Genomic DNA, 12963 nt, shown 5'->3' with positions numbered 1-12963 from the left:
AACCCTTTTCTTCAAGATTGAGCTCAAATTCAACCTTCTACATGAAACTTCTTCTGACCTTCTTCCCCAATTCCTAAAAGGCTCCCTCTTAGAAATACCTTGTATTAACTTAATCTGTGTTCTATATACCCTTATATATGTACACATCGAACCTTCGGATACAATGTAAACTCTGAGAGCAGGGACTGTTTCATTCTTGCCTCCATATACCCAGCACTTACCTAACACAGTGCTTGGAAATAGCAGGCACTTAAAATGTTTTTATTAAAGTACTTTGCGGTTCTGACATACTATGATTTTTAAGGTTCTAGGATCATCAGGAGAGGGGAGAATGGTGATAGGTAGAGAATGGAGGGGAAAGAGGGAGGACCATGGTTACAAAAATAATGGAAGGGAAAGGAAGAATTTGAAAAGAATAGTGGGGATAGGAGGAAACTGAAGAAGAATAAGGGGGTATAGGGAAGAGGTAAAGTAGAAGTGACAATAGAGAATCCTAAATTTAAGTTCTGGCTCCCAAACTGTGTGACTTGTTTTCCTTTCTGAGCCTCAAAGTTCCAAGATTATTTCATCTGTAAAATGAGGGGATTGTACAAGATCATTTGAAAAGATCCTTTCGATTTTTTCTTTTATTTTAGGATTGTTGAATTAAGAAAAGGAGTAGAGGGAAAGGTAGGTTGCCCTGTGGACAGAGTCCAGGCCTGGAGAAAGGAGGTCCCGGATTCTAATTTGACCTCAGACACTTCTTAGCTGAGTGACCTTGGGCAGCTCGCAACCCCCATTGCCTAGCCCTTATCACTATTCTGGCTTGGAACCAATACATAGCATATATTCTAAGATGGAAGGTAAGGGTTTCTTTTTTAATAAGAAAAGGAGAATGAAAAAGGATATGGAATATAGAGAAAGTGGAGGAGGTTAAAGGAGATAAAGAGAATAAAAGAAAAGGAAGTGATGGATGAGAGTATAGGAATATCTGAGGGATAAAGAAGATGATGAGGGATAAATGATGATGAAGAAGATAAAATGAGCATAAAGGAAATGAGGTCATGGGTAATGTCAAGTACTATAGAGAACTCACTTCCAATACTTCTCATCTGCCACCACTGGCTGAACTGTAAGACCTCTAGGAATTGATGCACAGTGAAAGGAGCAGAACCAGGAGAACATTGTACACAGAGACTGATACACTGTGGTACAATCAAACATAACAGACTTCTCTACTAGCAGCAATGTAATAATCCAAGACAATTCTGAGGGACTTATGAGAAAGAACACTATCCACACCCAGAGAAAGAACTATGGGAGTAGAAACATGGAAGAAAAACAACTGCTTGATCACATGGGTCAATGTGGTCATGATTGGGAATGTAGACTCTAAGTGATCACCCTAATGCAAATATTAATAATATGGAAATAGGTCTTGATCAATCACATATGTAAAACCCAGTGGAATTACTCATTGGCTACCAGGGGCAGGGGAGTAGGAGGGGAGGGAAAGAACATGAATCATGTAACCATAAAAAATATTCTAAATCAATTAGATAAAAATTTTCAATTAAAAAATGTCCCTATTCAGGAAAGTATCACATTCCACACTGTTCTAATTTTCCCCACAGATACCTAAGGGTTTATGCAGGATCAAAGCCTAGGTTTTGATAGAGAAGGAAGAGAGAGCTAGTAGGCACTCGACAGAAAATTGAGAATGGTACAGATGAGTTAGAATGTGAAACAAAAGAAGGTAGGGAGTTTAAAGGCACATTTTTGCCAAAATTTTAATAATTCTGGAGGTCAACCCTGGCTTTTCTGCATTGCTGGGCAGGGAATGAGGGCTCTGTGCTGAACAGGTAAACTGTCTCATCAGGATGAGACTCAACTCAAGGTTCCTTTCTCTCTTACCTCTTACTATGGATAGAGGCTTTTGTTGGTTTTTCATCATCACACTTTCTGGTATACCTTCAGTCTGGGGATCAGAAGGGCCAAGCCAGGTTTGGGGTTGTCTGTGACTTAGGTCAGCATCTCCAACCTGTTTAAATTATAGCTTGTGATGATGATTCAAGGAGCTTAGAGGTTCCCTGACAGTCGCCTTGTGGATTTCCCCCAACAGCTGTCAAGAAGGATTTGTTCATCAGGCTGCCAAGAAAATACAAATGATATAATATGTGCAAGAAAATTGTCATCCTTCTCTACTATAATGTGGACTATATCACTGATATAGCTCAAAGTGAAGCCCTCAATCTAATAAGCCCTTAAGATTTTTTACAAACAAGCTACTTTGTGAACTTGGAACCAAATCATCTTCCCTCTGGGTCTGTGAGTGGTTTTAGAGTTTAGAGAAAGAGCAGAGAATCTAGTCTAGTTGTGTCTTTGCCAGTAATTTGCCATGTCACTTCAGGCTTCACTTTTCTTGTCCATATCTCAATTTCTCCAACTGAACCCAGAATCAGAGATCAAGAGCTGATAGTCAATCAACCAACAAGCAGACACCTAGCCTAACTCTTTCATTTCACCAACGAGGAAACAATTTAAGTGACTTAGTTGACATGACTTGCCCAAGACCACATAAGTAGGAAGAGATAGAAGCAGAATCTTAAACTACAACGCTGGACTCCAAAGTCAGTAATAATTGTATTTCCATTTATAAAGAGAATTATTTTTGGGAAATTGCTCAGTGATTTTAATACCTCCCCCAAATTTTCCCTGAGACAAAGGCCTGTTTTTTAATACCAGTATTCTTCCAAGGATGCTATGTGACTGAGAATCTAGAAATATGAAAAGGGTAGTAGAATTAAAGTTATAAGTCACTCAAAGGTCAATGGAGAGATGAATGAGAGGGAAGAAAAGACTGCATCATTTTACCAATGAAACATTGCCTAAGAAACGTGGCATAAATTAATCAAAGAAATACATGACCAGAAAAAGAGGTAGACAAATTATATGGGAAGAGGGAGGCATTACTGACAGACAGTCATTGGTACCCAACCAATGTAATGTCAAGAGATCTAGAAAAGGACCCTCAGAATGTTGAATAAGCCCCCTGTGGAGGACCTATGGGAGGGAATGAGCAAGAAACATGGAATGAGAAACATAGATAAGTACTAATCCAACTGATTTTACCATAAAATGTACCATGGCTCATATGACAAGATATTCCATTGAGATAGCAAAAGAAAATTATCATAGTCACACCTATGTTGACTCTATCACCAAGTTGTGATGAAGATCACAGAATTCTAGAATGCCCAAGTTATAGGGTAGTTTAGATGTCCTCAGTACCAATCACTTCTTTTATAAAAGAGTAAACTGAATCCTAGAAATCGAGAGACTCTCCTAATATCATAGAGTAGCCTAGTAGTGAGGCCATCTAAGTCCTGATTCCCAGCAAGGTTTTCCAAATGAAATAACAGATGATTAAGTGCTTTTATGTGTTCAAATATTTGTATAGGTGCCTGATGGATTATTATTCTAAGAATTCCATTTACCATTTGGGAGATCTGGGCTCTTATCTCCCTCTGCCTTGTCTAACAGCCTCCTAAAAAAAACATCTTGTTGTAGCTTCTGAAACAGTTTTAAGTTTGTTCAGTCATTGTAACTGATAAGCAGGCCAGCTTCCATACCTTCTTACCCTACCCCCATCCCTCTGCCCAGGAGATCTGCTGAGTTGCTTCTTAGCTAATCCCTGGTGGTATCAGATCTCTAAAGTCTCTTCCAGCTTGAAAAAAGTTCTGTGATTTTATGCCAAATGAAACCTTCAGGACCTCTGGGTTCTCCTGATCTCCTAATATATCTTAAAAGAGACAACATAGTAAAATAGGAAGAATTGTTGATTTGGAGTAAGAGGACCTAAGTTTGAATACTGACTCTGGACTACCTGTGTAATTTGGGGCAAGTTACTTAATCTTCTGAGCCTCAGTTTTCTCATTTGTAAAATGAACTGGACGAAATGAACTCTAAGCTTCTTTCTAGTCCTCAGTGCAAGGTCTGTTGGAACAGGAAGGTTTGCAAACTTCAGGATCAGTTTCCTAACTGGCAGAAAAGTGACCTTTCCAAATGCATCCTCCCATTAATTTTTGTGACTGACATTTCTTGACTATAGGCATAATATATTGGAGCCAGCTCAATATGGCTGCCAAGAGTGAACTATTAAATATTCAGTGGGAGCATTTAAATTTTGGAAATCTGCAAATTTTACAAGTCAAGGCTTGATTTATTTTTCTGTTAGTTGTTTAGATTTAAGAAGGTGATAGAGAAAATGTTAACAATTCAAGTTAAACTTAAGTGTGTCCTGAATGCAATTTCTTCCCAGAAGGCTGCTTATTAAATCAACATAGCCTTGTGTACAGGACGTATGACTTTTAAGGTGACTGAAATTAAGTACTGGTACCTGAGTTTGGAGTGCAGTGCAGTCTATGATGTACCACATTATCTGCCAGGTTACAAGCTAAGATAGGGGAAGAGAACATTTTACATAAGGCATCTTGCTTAGCATGAGGCAAAACAGAAAGAATCTTGGATATGGGGTCAGAGCAGTTAGTTCAAATCCAGCTTCTAACATCTACTGCTTATAAAATCTTGGAAAAATAGCCTGACTTTTCTTTGCTTCCCCTGTAAAGCAAAGGGATTGGACTAGATGCAAAGATTTACTGGAACCATCTCATTAGCTCTGGGGAGCCAAATGTTAAATTTTCACTGAGCATTTATACACATAAATCAGTGAATTCTAGCAAGTAGACTCTGATTGTCTTGTCTTTAAAAAGTGATGGAGAAAATGTTAATAATATGGATTAAGCTTAAAAGTGGCATAAATACATTTTCTCCCACAGTAGACATTTACCAGACTCCATCTCTAAACTGAAGTTCCCATGATCCTTTTTTTAAATTTTATTTATTTATTTTTTAGAATATTTTCCCATGTTTACATGGTTAATTTTCTTTCCCTCCTTTCTTCCCTCCCCCCTCCCAGAGCCAACAAGCAATTCCACTGGGTTGTACAAATGTTGTCACTTGATCCCTATTTCCATATTATTCATTTTTGCTATAGAGAGATTTTTTAAAAGCCTAAACCCCAAATCACATACCCATATATACATGTGATAAGTGACATCATGTGTTTTGCTTTTGCATTTCTATTCCCATAGTTCTTTCTCTCAATGTGGATAGCATTCTTTCCCATAAGTCCTTCAGGAGTGTCCAGGTTTGTTGCATTGCTACTAGTAGTAAGGTCTATTACATTGGATTGTTCCACAATGTTTTACTTTCTGTGCACAATGTTCTTCTGGTTCTGCTTGTTTCACTCTGCATCAGTTCATTGAGGTTCTCCCAGTTCATATGGAATGCTCCTATGATTCTTATCTTATCTTATCTTATCTTATCTTAAGTATTTGAGGCAAACTTTGAATTCAGATCTTCCTAACTAGTCAGGAAAATACAGGCATATTTTTAGCATGGCCATTTCTCCACCTTGAAAGAGTATAGGAAAAAAGGAGTCTTAAGATTACACACACACATGAAAGTACGTGTGCATGCTCAAATGTATACACACACACACACACACACACACACACACATCCTCCCCAGTCTTAGCTTCTTAACCAACCCCAACCAACCTAGCTCCAGACCACCTCTTTGGAGGTATTTTTCCTTATTATTTCTACCCAGGGAACCAGTATATGTTTACAACACAAATTGAAATGGATCAAGTGAGTCTTTGAGGGCCTATTTATTTACTTATTTCTCACTTTCCATTGCTTCTAGTTCCATCATAAGTACTCAAGAGAGTTATTTTCCCATAATGATTTTCCCTTTACCATTTAGGAGGGAATCATTCCTTTTCTCCCATATTTTCGGTTTTGTGATTTTTAAAAGCCAGGTTTTCCCAGGCAGGAAGCATATTGACAATCATATTTGTAACAAGACTGATCTTGTTCTCCCAACCCACACAGATGCAGGCAGATTGGGTGCCCAAAGCTAAGCTGGCTACATCTCTCACTTAGGGTTCTAGAGTCCCCCTAGAGGGGCTGGTGATTTTTTTCTAATGCTTTCAGATCAAGCTTTCATTACAATTTGTTCTTCTCTCCCCTGTTGAACACCAGTGATTTGTGTTCCTTTGTGGTTGTTTAGTTGTTTTTTCAGTCACGTGTGACTCTTTGTGACCCCATTTGGGGTTTTCTTGGCAAAGGTACTAGAGTGGTTTGCCATTTCCTTCTCCAATTCATTTATAGATGAGGAAACTGAAGCAATCAGGGTTCAGTAACTTTGCCCAAAGTCACACAGCTAGTAAATATCGGAGACAGATTTGAACTCAGAACTTTCTAACACCAGGCTGAGTGCTCTATCCACTGGGCTGCCTAATTGCCCCAGTTCCATTTAACCTGTTAGCATTGATTAGCATTTGCAAAGGGACATTTTCTGCAAACAGAGAAGTACAGACATTTTCCCCAGTGTCTGGGGATACATTATGACCTACTCTGTCATATAATTAAACAGTTAAAGCATATCTGCACATGCTCCAAATCAGGGATTAGCACTCCTTCATTACAGCCATCACACCTTTCTATAAGCAGGTTCTACAGAGATTGCATCAGCAAAGCACTCTCACCAGCCTGTTGTAGAGCATTTAAGTCAGTGTCTGCAATTAGGAATAGATCAGAAGAGAAAGATGCCTTTATGGAGAGCTCTCCCTTCTTTGACATCCCAAAAAACTGAGATTTCAAACTGTAAAAAATGTCTTCATGCTATGAAACTTTATTAATGTACGTAAATCAAATTACTTATATTGGGAGCTAGTGAAAATGCACAGAAAAGTTGAATTCCTTTCTTAATGTTTATTTTTTTTAAAAGCTTCACTTGCTAAATAAATTAAGAGGGCAAACTTAAGTATAGGGGAAATCTCTCTTTGCCTCTGAGTGCATGGCTTATTAGCACTCTCAGAAGTCTCTATTTATATACAAGTAACTTGATTCACTCCTTTTTCTCAGTGATACTACTAGTGAGCATATACCCCAAGGAGGACATATACACAAAAAGATTTATAGTAATACTTTTGGTGGTAGCAAAAAATTCAAAACAAAGTGGGCTTGGCAGCAATTCAGTGGGGGAAGGTTGAAGAAATTGTGGTAAATGAATATGTAACATTCTTTGCAGGCCAGATTTATTACATCTCACACCTTTCCCAAGATTCTCTGGTACTCTTATGAGGAATTGAAGGGTATCTAGGCTCTACGCCAATGGTTCCGGCCCCCACTCTTAGGGTTCCCTCAAATGTACGGAGTAGTCCCCTACATCCTAGTTGCATTCAACAGTCATTTTAGATTTTACAAAAACCTATTTCCTTTAAAGGTATACTAACAAATATATAAACAGCTTACTCCACAATTCGTGGAACTTAATTCTCGGCTTCCCCCAACCCCTCATTTTTTTAAACCCATATCTTCTGTTTTAGAATCTATACTAAATATCAATTCTAAGGCAGAAGAATGATACAGGTTTGCTGATGGAGGTTAAGGGACTTACCCAGGGTCACACAGCTAAGAAGTGTGCAAAGCCAAATTTGAACCTAGGACCTCCCATCTCCAGGCCAAGCTCTCTATCTACGAGGAACTTTTCATTATTTTATGTGGCTGCATTACTTTTGGCCTTCTCTGATTTTTCCATGAGGGCCCAGTCATCTTGACTCTTGGGAAAAAAATTCTCATCATCCTACAAGATCCTATAGGCCTTGGACCTCCACTTCATCATCATCCTTTGCATCTCTGACTACACAATAGGATCATGAACTCTAAACCTCAATTTAAAGAGAAAGTGCAGCTCAAAATATCTCATTTCTCACTTGGCTGTTGTATTCTGAGACTTCTCTGAATTTTCCATTATGTAGCCATGTTGGGTACTTTCCTGTTCCCCATCACCACCTTTATAGCTTCTTTTTGTGTATTGTCTTCTCCCATTAGATTGTAACCTCCTTGAGGGCAAGGACTGTCTTTCTTTTTCTGGATTTATATCCCCAGCACTTAGCACAGTGCCTGGTACATAGTAGGTGTGTAATAAATGCTTATTGATTGACTGTCTGGGGAGGTGATTAGTCTCACAACCCAGCTCAATTCCTACAGAGCATAATCTCAAATTCCAAGTTCAAAATTCCCCTTGGGCTTAAGTCCCAGGCATTCTGGCTTCTCTAGGCTCTCCTGCCAGATTGGCTGGCTGGCTGCAATATTCCATTTGGAATTCTGACTCCAAGGTGGTCAAAGCTTGAACTTGTAAGTCCATTGAGGATTACTGCCCTCACCTGCAAACAAGTACAAATAACACCAAATAAAGCAAACATTCCAAATACAGAGTAAAGAAGAAGAACATAAGAAAGAAAGAAATCCTCCTGCCCATCCCCACTATTGGTTCAGTTCATGAAGCCCATACTTTAAGTGAATTGCGGTATTCACCCTCTGGTTTCAGTAGGAAAGTACACATGGGGGGGGGGGGAAGAGACTTTTCCAGTCTGGCTTTTTTTTTAAAGACTAGTTTATCCTAGCTGTCCAGTCAATCAAAGGTGGTAATTTCCACCTATGTAGTAAAGAAACACAGAGATGCGGAGTGCCTCCTTGTTGGGCAAACTGGGCATGCTCCAAGGCCCTGAGGCTTCACTATAAATGTAATGGAATATTATTGTAACAGAGGAAATAACAAATGTGAAAAAGGATCAGAGGAATTAAGACTTCTACGAACCAGTTCAGAATAAAGTAAACCAAACATAGAGGACAATTTACAGAATGACTAGAATCACATAGAAGAGCATCAGAACTCTGATAATTACAGGGATCAACCTTCATCTTAAGAGGATGGTCAAGAATGCTTCTCTTTTCTCCAAGAGACATGGTAGACAAGTGGTTCAAACTAGTCCAAGGAACCCTGTGTTGAGTTCCTAGAGATCCAGGTTCTTAGGGTAAATTCATTTTTATAATACTATTAAAACATTTTCATTTCTATTATAGCAAATATCAATTGACATAACCCACATAAACTTAAGTTTTTGTGGGGTTCTCAGTAATTTTTAAGAGCATATAATGGAGCCCTGAGACCAAAAAGTTTGGGAATCACTACGGTAGACTATAGTAAAGCAGAGTGGATGTTGTCAGACAGGACTAATGTATCCATTTGTTTTGTTCGGCTATGTTTCTGTGTTACAAGAGAGAGTTCTATAAGGGGAGGGGGAAAATAGCCATGGGAAGCAATGTAAAAAAAAGCCATGACAGCAATGTAAAAAATCAATAAAACATTTATTCTTTTAAAAGAAACATTCAACGCAATTCCATTGTAAACAGAAGTTAGCACAGTTTAGGATGGTTCCTTGGTATGTTAATTATAAATCATTTATATATACTCACTGGTGATGAATATCTATTAATAATAAATCCTAAAAATTCATTCCGTTAATAGCTATTATTCATCCCACAATATAAAATAATCCATTGTTCAGTGATGTCACAATGATCCTAAACTGGGTCTCTACAATGTGCATGGTTTGTTTTGCCTGCTGCTGCTGTAGTAATTGGAGTAGAGGAGTGGAGGTTCAATCTCATGTTTTCATCAGGATAGAAAACACTAGGAAAAGAATGCCCTGGAGCAAGAAGAGGGGTACCAAGGTTTGCCCGAGGTCAGATAATCAGTATGTATAAGAAGTAGTACATGAGCCAGATCTTCTGACTCAGAGGCCAACTCTCCATCCACAAACTGTGCACTGTTCTCCTCATCATCATACTTTGATGCTTCAGAAAATCTGTGATCTCATCCATATGAGTACTTCTTCCACTAATACAACCCCCCCCTTATTAGTTTTCATGAATCGGTATGGCCATAAAATTCACTAACTGGGTGCCAATCTTTTGGCGATGAACCTCTAAAGTTACTCTTTTAAAATAAGATGTACAACCTTTTTAATAAATAGATGGGAAAATATTTTCAATATTATGCCACAGAATCCCTCATCCTGGAACATCTCTCTACTATAGAAGTCCCCCCACTCTCTTTGGTGAATTCTTTTTGGAGCCTCCATTTTTGAGAAGGAACCAAGCCTACTAACCTTAATCACCCACTTCCACCATGCTTCAGACCTTCTTGACGTCACCTACACGTCTCAACAGCCAAAGAGAATAATTTTTGAACTGGAGAGGGTTGAACAAAAAGAGTTAATAGTTTAAGATAAAAAGAAGTCAGAGAGAACCTGACACTGTACTATCTGTGCTACTTTGAACAAGCGATTTAACCTCTCTAACTGCACTTAGTGAGTTCAAGTCACTTAGACCAACTGAACTAGATCTTGGAGTACAGAAAAGAGTTGGGTCTAAGATCTTGGGTCCCATCCTTACCAGTGCCCAGTAATCTTGAGAATGTGACTTTACTCCTCTCTAGTGCCTAGAATCCTAGGAAGATCATGGTGAATGTGAGAGAAGACACTGGATCAAAGATGGAGAAATACCTAATTTTCAAAAAAGAGGGAAGAGAATGTGATCTGAAAACTCTAAGCAAGTGGACATTGCTTTGATTCTTGGAATAATTCTTGAATTCATTTTCATTTATTTATTTATTTATTTTTAGGTCCTTACCTTCCATCTTGGAGTCAATACTGTGTATTGGCTCCAAGGCAAAAGAGTGGTATGGGCTAGGCAATGGTGGTCAAATGACTTGCCCAGGGTCACACAGCTGGGAAGTGTCTGAGGCCAAATTTGAACCTAGGACCTCCGGTCTCTAGGCCTGCCTTTCAATCCACTGAGTCACCCAACTGCCCCCTTCATTTTTATTTAAAGAGTTGACTAGTGAATGTTTGGAAAAAGAAGAGATGGTCACAAAGAGTAAACATGGCTTTGTTAAGAACAGGGCACACCAGACTAACCTCATTTTAATTAGTTTTATTTGTCGAAAACTAGACTATCCTTTTTCCTTCAAGCTGTATGTATAGAGATCATTCATCATCAACATCATCATTTTTAACACTTATATTACATTTTAAGGTACTTTAAAATTTATCTCATTTGATCCTCAGAATAATCATGGGATAGGTGCTGTTATTATTATCTTCATTTTGGAGATGAGAAAACTGAGACAGGCAAAGATTAATTTACTAATAATTAGAACTATCTAAGAAAGGAATGATAAGGGGCTCATTGGATTGAGAGCCAGGTCTAGAGACAGGAGGTTGTAGGTTCAAATCTGGCTTCAAACACTTCCTAACTGTGTGCCCCTAGGAAAGTTACTTTACTCCAGTTGTCTAACTTTTACTGCTCTTTTGCCTTGGAACCAATACACAGTATTTATTCTTAGAGAGAAGGTAAGTGTGTGTGTATATTTGTTTGTTTGTTTGTTTTAAGAAGGAATGAGCTGTCTGGATAGTTGGGAGGAGGTAGGATAAAGGGTTTTCCCTTATTAGAAATCTTTAAGAAAAAGTGTCACATGTGGATAACACAGATAGGCATAGAGTCAGGAAGACTTGAGTTCAAATTCAGCCTCAGACACTTACTAGCTGTGTGACCTTAGGAAAGTCATTTAATCCTATTTGCCTCAGTTTCTTCATCTATAAAATGATCTGGACAAGGAAATGGAAAACTATTGCAATTTATTTTCCACAAGAAAATCTCAAATAGGGCCATGAAGAGTCAGACATAACAGAAACAACTGAACAACAACAATGACATGGTAGTTGAAGGGATTCTTATTCAGGGGCATATTAGATTAAATGGGTCTCTGAGGTTTCTATTCATCCCAAGATTCTTCACTGTTGTGGCTGAGATCATGTCCCACCAGCATAACTCTTCAAAACCTTGAGCTGCTTCCATATCATGATATGTCACCAGAGGAACATGTTGGTGGAAGACCAAGTCACAAGGCAAGCCAATAAGTCAACAAGCATTAAGCCCTGGGGATACAACCCAAACAAAGAGATGAAAATTTACTGTCCTGGGCCCTTCCTCAAAATGGAGGTTCTGGGAAGGACTAACCAATAAGAAAAAGAGGCTAAGAGAACAGAAGAAAGCAGCTGAGTCATCGTGGTAAAGTCCAGAGAATGAAGGATGTCTGTCCTGGACCCTTCCTTAAAATGGCATTTTCAGGAAGAAGCCACCAATGGGATAAAGGGGCCAAAGGTGAAAAAGGAAAAAAGTTTTACTTGAAGTGAGGCCCACCTACATTGGTTTCTTTTATCTATGCCTAACTGTGACAGTGAGGAATAAGATTTTCAACTTAACAAATGGAGTTATATTCAGTCCTGATTAATGTACCTATATCTGACAATAAAACTTTTAAGGTCAGTCAAATTCAAGTTCTAAAAGCTTTCCCAACATTCCTTTAGTAAAATATATAACCTAATAAATTATTTACTACACGCTGACATATATCTTTTAAGAGGAAAAAAATGATTGTGACAGCTGATCATCTTGTTTCAGGAAAGAATTTTCTTCTATCTCATGCCATTACATCTGAAGTTGAAATACTTAAAGCAAATATTCTCAAAGGAAGCAACATCTAAAAATGTAGGCTCACAGAAGGACAGAGAGGCCATCAAATTAGACATTGTTCTTTCCCATCAGAATTCTACCCTATGGAAATTCCCATTTCTTTATTGTGGTTGATTTCCACTCAACTGGGGGCTGTGGGGTGAGGGGCTTGGAGTCCAGGGAATGCCATACATCATACCACGAAGAAACCACTGTTACTGTTTGTTTCCATCTTCTCTGATATCACTTGACACTAGAATAGTTTATTGCACTGGCATCTTTGCCAGGGTATTGGGAATCCCAAGTTGTAGAGACTGGCCATAATTCAATGGTAAAGTCTGTATGGTTTGGCAATAGCAGTTGACATGCATGTTAATGAAGTGAGGTAAGAGTGAGATAAGAGAGTAGTTAGAAATAAGCAGAGACCAGGATGTATGGTGTTGGTCTTGTGTGATGGGCACATAAAGAAAAGGATCAATGGCAATTCTTGCCA

The sequence above is a fragment of the Gracilinanus agilis genome, chromosome 2 (assembly GCF_016433145.1).
Source record: "Gracilinanus agilis isolate LMUSP501 chromosome 2, AgileGrace, whole genome shotgun sequence".
Classification (NCBI taxonomy): Eukaryota; Metazoa; Chordata; class Mammalia; order Didelphimorphia; family Didelphidae; genus Gracilinanus; species Gracilinanus agilis.
Note: the sequence above shows the minus strand (reverse complement) of the source record.